The following is a 14944-nucleotide window of genomic DNA, read 5'->3' as shown; positions in this document are numbered from 1 at the left end:
AGGTTCCTTTGGCATATATTGTGCTACGCCTCAAAGTATACGAGACCTTGGTTTGAGAAGTAAGTTTTTTAGATTAAAAGTACAATTTTAATGACCAAGACATATCTATGGAAGCCTGCATATATGGAAGATCACTTCTATATATGTGCAACTTTTGTATATGCACATATATATGGAACTCATCTTCCATATATGCGCAGCTTCCGTATATGTACATATACATAGAAGCCATCTTTCATATATGAACACTTCCATATCTATGTGCATTTATAGAAGTCATTGCTTCCATATATATGTGCATATAAAGAAGTTGTACACATATAGACGATGGATTATGTATATGCACAACTTCTGTATATGCACATAAATATGGAAACACACATATATGAAAGATGGCTTTTGTGTAAGCACATCTTCTATATATGCACATAGATATGGAAACGTGCATATACAAAAATCACAGATATGTAGCAATGCAAGTGTATTTATGAAAGTTGACTTCTATATATATACAGAGGTCCATACATCGAATATGGTTTCTATATAGATATGGAAGTCATCTTTTGTATATGCACACTTCCATATCTATGTGCATCTACAGAGGATGGCTTATGTATATGTGCATATTTTGTATACACAAACACACACACACATACATATATGGAAGCATGCATATATAGAAGATGGCTTATGTATATGTGCAACTTATGTATATTTCCATATATATGGAACTCATCTTCCATATATGCACATATATACGAAAGTCATCTTCTTTATATGCACGCTTCTACATATATGTGCATATACAGAAGCCATCACTTTCATATATATATATTCATATACAGAAGTTGTGCATATACCAAAAATGACTTATATATATGCAAAACTTATGTAATGCATGCATATATGGAAGCGTGCATATATGGAAATCACGCATATGCAAAAAGGTGGCTTCTATATATGTACACACATATCTATATGCGTATACAAAATTCCACACATGGAATATGGTTTCTGTATAGATGTGGAAGCCACCTTTCATATATGAAAATACATAAGATGGCTTCCATATCTATGAAAATTATGTATATATATGGAAATGTGCATGTACAGAAGATGACTTCTGCATTTGTACAATTTCTGTATATGCACATATATATGGAATTCATCTTCCCTATATGTACAACTTCTGTATATTCACATACATACGAAATCCATCTTCTGTATATACACGATAAGATATATATGTGCATATACAAAAGTCATCGCTTCCATATATATGTGCATATACAAAAGATGACTTATGTATATGCACATATATATGAAAGCATGCATATACAGAAAATGACTTATCTATATGTGAAACTTTTGTAATGTACATAGATATGGAAGTGTGCTTATATGGAAATCATACATATGCATAAATATAAGTGCATTTATGAAAGACAACTTATATATATGTACTTGCATTTCTATATGCATATACAAGAGTCCACACATGGAATATGGTTTCTATATAGAAGATGTGTAAATGCAAAAGTCATCGCTTGTATATATTATATGTGCATATAGAAAAGATGACTTCTATTTATGCACAACTTCTATATATGCATGTATATATCAAAGCATGCATATACTGAAGATGGCTTCCGTATATGCCTAAGTTCTGTATATACACAACTTCTGTATATGAAAATTTTGTGACATCGATGGGAAATGGCAGGATGACCAAAAAAACACTCAAGAGAGTATGGTTGTGTTGTCCACGGAATTGGCCCCTGTATAACACTTTGAATGATAGAACCATTGTGGCCGAGAAGGAAGCAGTGAAGTTACAACGAAAAATGACGGGAAAGGAGAGAGGATTCTACGGTTTTCACATTCTCTCATGTGTGAGAGGAAGGGGAGACAAGACCCGACGCGCACAAATAAAAGTGGAGGTCGAGAGGTACCTATGAGAGAACAAGAAGAAGGGAGGTCGACAGGCTCCTATGGAAAAGAGTAGAATACGCTGAAAGGTCTATGGGAAATCATCCATGACTCATATAGAAGACCTAAAGAGAGAGCCTAATTGGAAGCTTGTGGTTTGTGAACCTGTCGAATTGGGCATAATCACATAGGCTCTTTTGAGGCTTGTTGAAATGCCAGGAGTTCCTTGGGGTTGAAACTCCAGTGATTGACTCACTTTGGAACCACCTAAAAAAGTGATTTCTCACCCATAGATTGTTTGACCACTGTTGAACCTTCTTGATAATGGGCTCTCTTCACTTGAAGTTCTCTGCATAATGAAATGCATCCTAGGAGGCTTGCTGGTGATTGGTTTTGGAGAGTAAGCATTTCCTATGAGGCTGAACAACCCACTAGAATCTTGTGGTTGATGAACCTATTTTATTTTGGAAGAATCACTTAGATGCTTATGAGGACTATTGAACCACCAAGAGTTACCTTAGAACTCTGGTGCTTGACTCACTATTGAACCACCTGCAGAGGTGCTTATGAGGACTATTGAACCACCAAGAGTTTCCTCAAAATGAAAGCTCTGGTGATTGACTCAAAGATGAACCACCCGGAGAAGTGATTTCCTTACCCGTCAAAAACTCAACATTGTTGAACCTTCCTAATAGTGTCTCTCTTCTCTTGAAAGTGAGTTTAAGTTCTCTGCATAATGGAACAATGGTATAATTGTGTTTCTACCAGAAGGGTATGAATTATAAGGAGCTTAGTTGGTGGATGAAGGTGGAGTTATAAAATTTCTATACTTTCTTCTTGTATATAAGATGTTTGTGACATACCAAAAAATAATAAGGTAACCCATACTTTCTTAAGATGTAAAGGTTGAAGATCAAAATTGATTGTTCCAATTATTTATAACTCCCCACATTCCAATTATTTATAATTCTATTTATATATATGTATGTATAGGAAAATTATTTTAATTGTTTGCCAATATAAGGCATAGATGAACCATTTAAGATACATTTGAAAATTCTATTACACTCTAGCAAATTTAAAAATACTTTTGACATTTCTATTACACTCTAGCAAATTTTAAGTTACTTTTAGCATTTTCAAATTGAATTTCCTTATCGCATCCATTTTAATTTTCTAATTATTTTTTAAAATTAGCAAATCATGGGGAAATTGATTTTAGGTACAAATATTCTATGTTAATGATAGTATTAGTCAATTTTAATATAAATATTATGAAATAAAATTTAATTTCTGTTATTAAATATTTTTTTTTTTAAATCTAAGGAAAAAAATAAATTGACATCAATTTTAGAGCATGTCATATAGAATGATATACCTCTCATATTTATTATTTCTCTATGATATAATATTTATGCTATTCAACAACATAGTATAATTATATAGGTTATAAAAAAAATAATAAATCATAAAATCTGACTTCAGCTGTAAACATAAAGAAAGAACACCTTTTTCATAAACCATATTATGAAAGTATAAGATAACTTAAACTTATTTTTCATGTATATGCAGTTTGAAACTCTAATCACCTATCCATATTTTTCTTTTCTTTTTTGGTATAAAATAAATTCACAATTTTAATCAAAAAATTTGATATTTTCCAATTTATATGACCCATATCATGTTTCTCATATAAATTTTGAGTAGATTATAATCACTGATTTATTAAAAAATATTTATTATAACTTATAACTCATTCAAAATATATTTTTAAAATATATATTTACATATATTGAATAGAAGTGAGTACATGTCATTAACTACGTCTGAGAGGGTAAGTCTATCCAGTGAACCATGCTGGAGCCTGTGCGGTGTTGTCGCGGAAAAATCCCGATGAGTCGATGGTATGTATGATTATACATGGTCTTTTAATAACATCATAATGCATGGTCTTCCATATTTATCATTAAAATATGGGTACAAAGAATCCAACGTCATCTCCATGATACAATCTTTTAGTTTAATAGAAACAACGCAGAAAAGTCACGTCCACCTGTTAAAGTGAGATAACCAACAAGTTGTTACATACAACCGAGGCATGTGAAAATGGATGGTGAAATCTGCCATCTTCCTTCACGTAGAGAACGTTTAGCAATGGTAAAAAACAATATATGTAAGACAATAAAGTTTGAGGTGCCATCGCTCAGACTTAGCGTGTAAATATGGGTGTATGCGTATCGAAATGCTTACGAATTCAAGTTTCTTTGAACATTTGTATTATTACCATAATTATATCAAATATAATTAAAAATTATTGCAATAAATAATGTTTTACTAATATACATATTTATTTAATTAATCATGTATAAAAAGATTATGGGTCAATTTTAATTTAAAAATACAAATGATATCATAAATAATAATGAGAAAATTAGCATGAAAGAACTTATTAGAATTGTAATATTTTCAAATCTCTAAAAAATTGGTTAGTGGGGAGCCATGAATATAATTTTAAATTTATTAAAAGTAATGGACCATTTTATTAAAAAATTGGTTATATATAAATGAATGTTATAAATAATAATGAGGAACTCATCATGGAGAGATTTATTAGAATTGGAATAATTACAAATCAGTAGGAAATTGTTGGGCGGAAGCCTCTAATTTTTTTAATTTATTAAAAGTCAATACAACCAGTACACTACCCTAATTGATTAGCATTAGGATTAAAAATACGTTGATCATATTCCCTTGAGAATCAATCTAGATCATCAATTATTAAAGAAAAAATGTAAATAAACATTCATCTAGAAAAAGTAACCAGCCACCATAAGGCATTTAATGCACGCTATAGCATTATTCAACCATACATGAATTTAATGCACCCTATAGCATTATTCAACCATACATGAGCATGATATGCATCAGGAAGCCTCATCTGAGATGTGACGGGTGGTTGTGACTGGCGGAGGGAGCCCCCTGAGAATCGACGACTCCTTAATCTCTAAACGACGGCGGCTTACTGCGCACTTTTGAAACTCAATACTCTCCCACGATCCAAGCGCCCATGGTACACTCGTTTGAATTTGGAAACCCTGCCATTCATATTCTAACCCGATCTGAAATTTGAAATTGTCCTAGAATGAAGGCCCAGGCCCTTCGCCGCAGCTCCATCTGACCATACGTGTCCAGCAAGAAAATGATGGAGATCAACCCGGAGAACGCCATAATGGAGGAATTGAGAAAGAGAGTCGAGACTGACAAAAATGATAAATTGATGAAGAATCTAGTGATGCTCTTGTATGAAGTCGCTCTGGTTACCTCGTTGTCCAACGTAGAGGAGCCAAACACATTCGTTGCCAGAATTTACAAGATGCTCAAACTTGGCCTAAGCATCGAGGACGAATCCAACAAACATCAAGGGCTATTACTAATCAACCCCATGAGATAGCCCGTGTAATGGTCTCAAATGATATTGTAATCGCCCCTGTAATTTTCCAACTTAAGCTCATTAGTTAACATGCATGAAATAATTGCAACTTAAACTCATTAGTTAACATGCTCAAAATAATTGAACGAATGGTTATCTTGGTTCACTTTCCTTTGAATCCTATGATTCAAATTGAAATTACCTTGTGCTCAACACAGTTTTATGAGGGTTTTCTCCCTTTTTTAATGGTTAATGGTAAATATATGGAGCTGGATGCTGTGATAAATGTTTTCTATTCAATTCGGTTAATGAAAGAAAGTTACTAGCCTGCTATCTTTTTGCAGATATTTTACATATAAATCGTATTATAGGGTGTGTATTTGTAGAAAAATATTTTGTTTCAAATGTATCTTCAAAATAATACGCATTACCATATCAATTTAGAAGCATATTTTGTTCCAAATGTATTTTAGAAATAAATACCCATTACCATATTCGCTTAAAAAAAATGTTTTGTTTCAAATGTATTTTGAAAATGAATGCCCATTACCATATCCCTGGAAAATGACATTAATCATCTTTGGCTTTGGCTCTTCAAAATGAGGGAAAAATCGTTACGATAAATATTGGCAATAATATTTTGACGAAATTATCAATGAATGCCCATTACCATATCCCTGGAAAATGACATTAATCATCTTTGGCTTTGGCTCTTCAAAATGAGGGAAAAATCGTTACGATAAATATTGGCAATAATATTTTGACGAAATTATCAATAAATTTAAAATTGTTGATATTTCATATTGGGTTAATTTAGTCGCAGGGTGCAAGACACAATAATCATGGAAAAACCTATCTCATACTCGTTAACTATGTCTTTCTCTTCTTTTCTGACTAGTCCGATCGTCATAATGAATATTAATTTCTTTTGTTGGATACACACATTGTAACTAATAGTGAGACATGCATTTTCAGTCACGGAAGAGCAATACATGTAACTCGAAGCATTGTCACTATTAAATTCGCACAAAGTATGAAAAATTTAGCTGCAGTTTTTTTTTTTTTTGTGTAAAGTAAGAAAATTAGAGTGTTGGATGGAAGCGATTCACAATTAATCATGAAAATTCTAGCAGTGGAATTTTTTTATAAGGTAAGAAAATTAGAGTATTGGATCAAAGGAATTTACAATTAATTATCCAGTGTCAATCTTTATCTTCATGAAATTTTTCTTGACTTTTTGTAGAAAATTTGTTAATAGCATGGTCATAACAAAAAGACTTTTAAAACTATTTATTCTTGTTTGCAGTTTTAGGACAAAAAGAAGTATTGAGTAACGAGAATTTTTTTTAAGTAAAATAAATATTTACTTTTTTGAAATTATTTTTAATTAAAAAAAAATATTATGAACAAAATAAATATAATTAAATTCCAGACATATTAAAAAAGAAAATTTATGTATTTTAGATTTTCAAAAAACAATTGTATTGCTACTTATTTTATGATGCAAAAGCATCCGGAGTTAGGCAGCAATGTGATTGTATATTCACATGTTGTGGTTAGCATGAGCTGAATTTCATTGACTTGAGTGGTCAAAATTAGTTTTAATAGAGAGAGTTAGATCTCTCGAATTTATCTATTACTTCAATTATGGTAATAATTAAATCATTGTATTATTTTTAGAATAGGAGATAAGTTGTTAGAATAGGTGTGTATCAGAGCTTGAGAATAGGGATTTAATAGTTGAGCTGATAAAAATAGAGATTGAGTTGTCAATGCAGTTAGGATAGGATTTGATCCATAAAAGAGAAAAAAATGTAATGATAGAGAATTGGATGGAATAGAAGAGGGAGTAAGCGAAAGATTGAGAGAGAGATAGGGTTTGCGAGGAAATAGAGGTTAAACAAATTGTTGTAATCGAGCCGAGAGGGCCAAGACTCTGTAATTTCTATATTATTGAATAATTGATTAAGTGTGGTGTTGCGTGTTATTCCTGGTGCAGAGTTTCTCTTGAATCTGCGTATCGGTGTTTTGTACCCTAATCGGGTATTATTTCCATTTATGTGTTTATTGTTAATTACAGTCAATTAGCGTTAAGGGTTAATACCGAGATTAGGTGCTAAATCTTACTAAGCACATTTATTAAAAGTTTTGTATTAAACATGTGAGTAGTATTGGAAAGAAATAAGTGGTATATCGCATGGAAAATAAATGGGAAATGGTATTTCTCCAAATTGCGTGATTAACCTACGCTGGTGACACGTCACACGGGAAAACCACTTTTTTCGCGTGCTCTCAATCTCATATCGGTCGTGAAAGAATTCACATGAGATGGTACGATAATCGTTGGATCGAACGGGACAGATTGATGGTGGAGATCGTTCGACTAGTTGGCGCGTGATACGAGGAGATTGAAGTGCTCGGGGAGTAAGAAGTCAAAGTAAGACCAACGGTGATTGGTCAGCTTAGCAGGACCCTCAGGAGGAAATACATGTACATTATCTTATTAACTACAACTGATTGGTTTTTAAGTGAACCTTTAGTCTAAATTCTAGACTACCACATCAATTTTGGTAAGTGTCCACATCATTTGGTATCAGAGCAAGGATTAAATCTGCTACAGTAAACATGCCACCTAGGAGAGGATCTGGCATAGGTTGGGGAAGTCCTGTAGCGAATGCGGTTTTGCTAAAAGAGATTCGAAATTTGTGCACAAGGATGGATACTAGGCCTGGAATTTCAAATTCCCTCTACTCGTCAAATGAAAATTTCATGACGTTTTTACATTTTACATGCCCTTCACTTTACATTTTATGCCAATAAACCATATTTCATACTAATAAACTAAACTAGTAGCATTTGATCTTCTCGCATTTAACTCTTCTATGTAATAATCAAGAAATAATTCTATGTCTATTCATAAAGCTTCAAAGTAGAATCATATAGTTTTCACATAGATGCTAGTGAGCAGTATACAACATCCGCAGTGTGAGCATGGTCATCAAAGCCTCCAATGTGAGTATAATACTAATCATCTTACAATGTATGATGTTGAAAATATAGTGAAATTATGGTAATTTACTAAAATTAACGGCTACTAGCATTTATTCATGCTTAACACAACATTCTTTAAACCAAATTATCAAAGTTGTGCTTATAATTGCAAACTTTCAGACTTCACATAGATATATCAATCTCTAACAAAAACAAGTGGCTGAAATATCAACAGGTGATCCCCACTCTGGACAATATTCAAGCAGCAGAAAACTTGAAAACAAATATGGACAGTGTGGACTTTTAGTTAACCATTCAATTATAAATTTTCACCATTAAAGCAAGAGAATTGAACAATCACAAATCATTCTCGTCAATTTATCTTTGAGTTGACAATTGGATTATCCCAAATGATGCTAGAACATTAATTTAGGATTTTTGTTTACACAGATCAAGACTAGAGTTCAATTCATAAACGATTCAATTCATAAATTCTTCTCATGTGTGTACAAACTAGATTGAAGCGATTTTCCTCATAAACTCCGAAATACTGAAGGGAAAATTATAATCACTAACCTTTTTCATTCTTCTAAAAAGGCTCATAAAATTCTAATCACAGACTTTTTCATTCTTCTAAAAAGGCTCAGAAAATTCAAATCACGCACATTTTTCATTCTTCTGTAATATTTTATGTAATCACGCAAATTTTTCATCTTCTGTAATATTTTATCTAGTTTTAACATTAACAACACATCTGCAACAATATATAGAGGAAAAAATGTTCAAACATATGTCAACTCGGAAACACTATTTTTAACATATTCTGGTCTATAAGCACATATATACCCGGAAACATTATTTTTAACATATCCTGGTCTATACATATATTATATATGAAATTTTTCGATCTCCCCGCACTAACAAACTGAATTCTAGTTTTCTTACAATTTCCAGATCCAAAATCAGTTTGATTAAAATTAAAAAAAATTATTTGTCTATTCCAATTTTGAAAATTCTAAATCTTCAACTTTCCATTCGAGAAAACTGCCAAATAACATTAAACCTCTTATCCATTGCAATTTTAAAAATTCAAAATCCTCAACTTACCAAATAACATAAAACCATAAAACACATAATAGATTAGAATACATAAATAAAATACACACTTTTTTTTCTTGAATCTGAGGGGCTACCAACCTAAGTTTGAGCTGCTCCCCAATATGGTTGGAAGAAATCACGCTTTAATTTACTTCAAAATTTCCTCAGGGACTATATACCATATCAAATTTGACATAACTTGTAAGTATTTTCAGGTTTTACAATAAATAAAGAGTACATAACTCATAGGCTGATACCACCAGTCTAGCAGTTTTGAACAAGAAAGCATGCCATATTCAGAGGCTAATAAATTCAACACTACAGTAGGGTAAAAACAAATTCAAAAGCAACCATGCCTTAATTTACTTAAAATTTTCTTAGGGGTTGTATACCATATCAAATTTTACATAACTTGTAAGTATTTTTCAAGTTTTACAATAAACTAATGACATAACTAAATAAAGAATACATACCTCATAGGCTGATACCACCAGTCTAGTAGTTTTGAATGAGAAAGCATGCCATATTCAAAGGCTAACAAATTCAATCACCAATCTAGCAGTTTTGAATGAGAAAGCATGCCATATTCAGAGGCTAACAAATTCAACATTGCAGTAGGATAAAAACAAAATCAAAAGAAACCACGCCTTAATTTACTTTAAAATTTCCCCAGGGCTGTATACCATATCAAATTTTACATAACTTGTAAGTATTTTTTAGGTTTTACAATAAACTAACGGCAAAAGTAAATAAAGAGTACATACCTCATAGGTTGATACCACCAGTCTAGCAATTTTTAAGCATGTCATATTCAGAGGCTAACAAATTCAACACTCAACACTGCAGTAGGGTAAAAACAAATTCAACAGTGCAGTAGGGTAAATTAAAAGATTGCAGGGATGTTATTGCTTTTCCTAATTAGCAAGAAAGAGCAATCACAAAAGAAAATGTAAGACCATAAAACACATAATTCATCAAACCACATATGGTTAGATGCCAAAGGCGAAAGTGGTAACTGGTAAATTCTAAACTTGTTTTGCAAGAGTGAAATCCAATGCTATTAAATAGGTCATTAAATTATGTCATCAACAACCAGATTTTGAAAGAATATCAAATCCAATGCTATTAAATAGGTCATTAAATTATGTCATCAACAACCACATCTTGAAAGAATATCAGCGGTGCGGTGTACCATAGCCCTATAGTCCTCATTACCCAATGCCCATAATGTTCCATTAATTCTCAATGAAAGAATATAGCACGCTAGCCATAGACCTGTCATAGCCCTGTAGTTTGAACTCCGTAGGTACAAAGTAATCCGATTAGATCACCCATAATTAGATTTTTGTAAACTCAACCTTAGTTATAATAAATAATTTTGGGGATTAGTAAATTCTATGGTTTGGATTTTTAATTAAAAGTCAGAATAATGGAACCCCAATATATTTTAAGCGATTAAACTTCAGAATAACGGGACCCCAATATATTTTAAACATCAGATTTAACGTGAAAAAATTTTCACAACCATAAAATACATGCTAAAAGTTAAAAAAGGTCTTGTAGGACGTCAATTTCCAACCATGTGGTCGGGTGATTAAGTTTCGTCATCGAACTCTGCAATTTGGAAACGTGAAAATTTCGATGAATTCAATTAATAAAGAATGTATGGCAAGTGGGCGACCTCAGCAATATAGAAATAAAAACCAGAGGTTAGCCTATCCGTTGCTTTGCTTCACAGTTAAGTTACCTCGACGTCATGGGCCTATACGAGTCATGGATGATGACCTCGGAGGATTATTAGTTGTATAAATGGCTAGAAATCACGACATAAAATTTTGGGTGGGGTAGGACGAAATATTACATGATTAGAATTGAAATATATATATGATGTAATATAATAGGATGTAAATTCAATACTTTAAATTTATAATTTTAATAAATTATAATAAAAATTTTAAAGAAAATTAATTAAAATATAAAAAAATGAAATAAATATATTTTAAAATTAAATTAAATAAATGTATTATATATTTTATTTTTTATTTATATTAATTAACATAATTTTATTATTATTATTAGTAAGAAGGAACTTAATGGGATGTAAGTTTTTATGTTTTTCTTTATCCATTTTAATTTTAAATATCGTGAAATTAAAAAATAAAAAGGTATGGTTTAGAGTGTCTATATTATTGGTGAGTAATATTCATTTTGTTACATAGTATTTAATGTTGTGGTATGTGGTATATAAAGCGTCGCCATTTGTCGTAGTATTAAATATTGTTTAGTTGTGGATATGATCAGTTTCATTATTTTTGAGTGTATTTTCATTTTAGTGACATTTTAAGAAATTATCATGTTCAATGTGAAGTTAAATGTTTAGCACATATTAATACAGTAATGAGTGTGCTATTGAAGAGTTGATGGAGTTGTTAAGGGGATACTTTCATCTAGGTGGATATTGGTGGGCACCTGCCGATTCCACTTGGAGCCCGACATTGTTTCTTATGAGTTTTCTATTTTTCAGCATTATTTCCTCTTTCGGTAGTTTCTATTTTGGCAATTTTTGGGCCTTGAACTTCCAGAGCCATTTTGAGGCCTAAACGATGTTTTTTTAGGGAACGAGCAAACATCAAGTTTTGCAGTCGAAAGTTTTTGTCCTCGGATAGAGCTTTCTAATGGACTAATGTGTGCACCAAACAAAGATCGTATACTAAAGTTACGACCCTAGGAAGTTGACATTACAATTAACCCCATCGCAGCCCATAAGCTTTCGTACTTCATCTCATAGGCTTAGGTTTTTGGAAGTTTATAGTTTCTCATTGTTTCTTCATGATAAAAAGGCCTCTAAACCTCATTGTAACACAATTCAGAACGCATGTAGTTATCACATATCTTCTCAAAGATAAGCTACCATTATCCGAGATAGTTTTCTTTCATTCTGCATGTAATTTTCAACATTTTATATTTATGAATTAAAGTTTAGTTTCACCATATCTCTGTGTTTTTGTTTTAAATATGTATTTATTTTTGTTCCTTCATAAATTTGGATCATACTTATGCATTAAGTATTGTATGGTTTACATTGGTTTGATGTTCTTTGGTTTTTACTGTCATTAGAGTGTAAATTTGATGGTCACTCTTAAACATTTTTATTGTTAAGGGGTTTTATGCATTAAATGTTTATAATTTTAGTTGGTTGAAGTTCTCTAGGTTCGATTGTAACTTAAAAGCGAGCTCTCTAGGATCTATTGTAACGTAAAAATTACTAGATCAAATTTTTTATCTTTACGCAATACTTGTACCAAACCTATCATTTTTCAAAATCCCTCAATCTACCTTACAACCCACTAGTTGAAGGTCCTACAAATTCACAGGTAGTACATGTAGTGGATGTTTCACATAGTGTTTTCATTGATGAAAGCAAGTGTCATTGTTGTAAAAGGGAATTCCTAAGGAACAAACAATATCATCTATGAAGCAATATCATAACTTGATCTCTTGCATCCCCTCATCAAGTGAAGTCAAATATGTTTGAAGTTTATTGAGTTTTTGATGAAGTTATGATGTCTTAATGAGCCTATGGATAGTATGGTTGGATAGTCCTCATCAAGACATTTTCAATGGTTTATCACACTCTAAAAAACTCATCCTAGATGACAAGTTATGACTATTTGAAAAACAACAATAGTAGAGGACCCAAATTATGGGGCAAAAACCCAAATCGATAGATTTGTTTAAAAGTGTGCATCTTAAGGGCGAATCTAAAAGTTAGTTATATGATCGATGGTAAATAGTGGTGAAAAGTCGATGAAATTTAACGACATTAAATTTTGACCAAGTTTGCTCAAGTCGAATGAATCTGACATACATATGAGAAATTGAATGATGACTATATTATTAACGTGTCCAAAGTTTATTTAGTGGTACTGGCCTATCCCACAATGACATGTGGAGCCTCTTATGTGCATCCATGTGGCATGATTATGTCATGCTGACATTAGCATGCTAAGGACAATTGAGCCGCCAGGAGTAGGTCATGAGGCATGGTCATATGGACTCTTAAATGTTTGGCCCAAAAATCTAGGGTGAAAGTTAGGGTAAGGTCACGATTTCAATGTTCATATGGTTGGCTTATGGTTGAAACTCCATATTTTGTGGCATATGGTTGGCTCCCATGAGTTTCAGTCCACCAAATACAAATATAAATGCACATGCCATGGAAGAGAATGGTATGAACTTGTGCAAGAGTAATGGAAATCATTACATGTTTAGTGATTCACTACAAGAAAAAATGACATTGGTGAGGGGCGAAAAATATCACCATAAGCTCATGGTGACGGTCGAAAGAGCCTTCGTCACCAAAAACTGAACGTCATCAAAGGTGGGGTCGCCAAAAGTATAGGTGTTGTAGTGACATTCAAAGTCTGTCACCAATAATGATTTATAATGACAGATAAGTTATAACGACCGTCACCATTTCAAATAAGCAATGGTGACAGAACATAACATCCTTCACCAAAAACTGAACGTCACCAAAGGTGGCATCGCCAAAAGTATAGGTGTTGTAGTGACATTCAAAGTCCATCACCAATAATGATTTATAATGATGGATAGCAACCGTCACCATTTCATATGAGCAATGGTGACGAACCATAGCTTCGGTCACCAAAAACTGAACGCCACCAAAGGTGGTGTCGCCAAAAGTATAGGTGTTATGGTGACATTCAAGGTCCGTCACGAATATTGATTATAGTGACGGATAGTGACTGTTACCATTTCATATGAACAACAATGATTTATTGCGATGGATCTTTCATGGTCATCACTATTGGTGCATATATATGGTGATGTTCATTGGCCATCACCAAAAGCTACATTTCTAGAAATATTGGTGTTGTGGTGACATTCAAGGTCCGTCACGAATAATGACTATAATGATAGGCATCGACTGTCACCATTTAATATCAACAACATGATTTATCGTTATGGACCTTTGAGGGTCATCAATATTGATGCATATATATGGTGGTGTTCATTGATCGTCACCATTTCATATTTTGGTGAGGGTCAAAAAATGTCACCAAAGCTCATTGGTGAGGGTCAAAAGAGCCTCCGTCACCAAAAATTGATTGTAGACATTCCATATGGATGTCAGGGCATGATGGAATCAAACCACCAACCTCCTGCTTGTAAAGCAGGTGCTCTCCCATTGGGCTAGCACCCTTTAAATAAATAGACTTTTAAAAATTAGACCTTGAAACTTCATAAATTGTAAATTCTACAACTGAAAAAGTGGCCTAGAATTGAATGTTATATCAACCATGTCAAGTAACTAGCATCTAGTGACTCATTAGAAATGCAGGCCATGCATATTGGATTAGTGAAATAATTGATTTGATAAGGCTCAAAATCAAACATATGACTTACAACTAAGAAACGCAAATAAATGACTTATAGCTAAGACATGAGGTTGCCTTTCATCCCTGCGGTTAGATA

This window comes from Pinus tabuliformis, chromosome X (assembly GCF_031772625.1).
Source record: "Pinus tabuliformis cultivar Carrire ecotype Pingquan chromosome X, CPIR1, whole genome shotgun sequence".
In the NCBI taxonomy this organism is placed as follows: domain Eukaryota; kingdom Viridiplantae; phylum Streptophyta; class Pinopsida; order Pinales; family Pinaceae; genus Pinus; species Pinus tabuliformis.
This window is presented reverse-complemented; position numbering follows the sequence as displayed.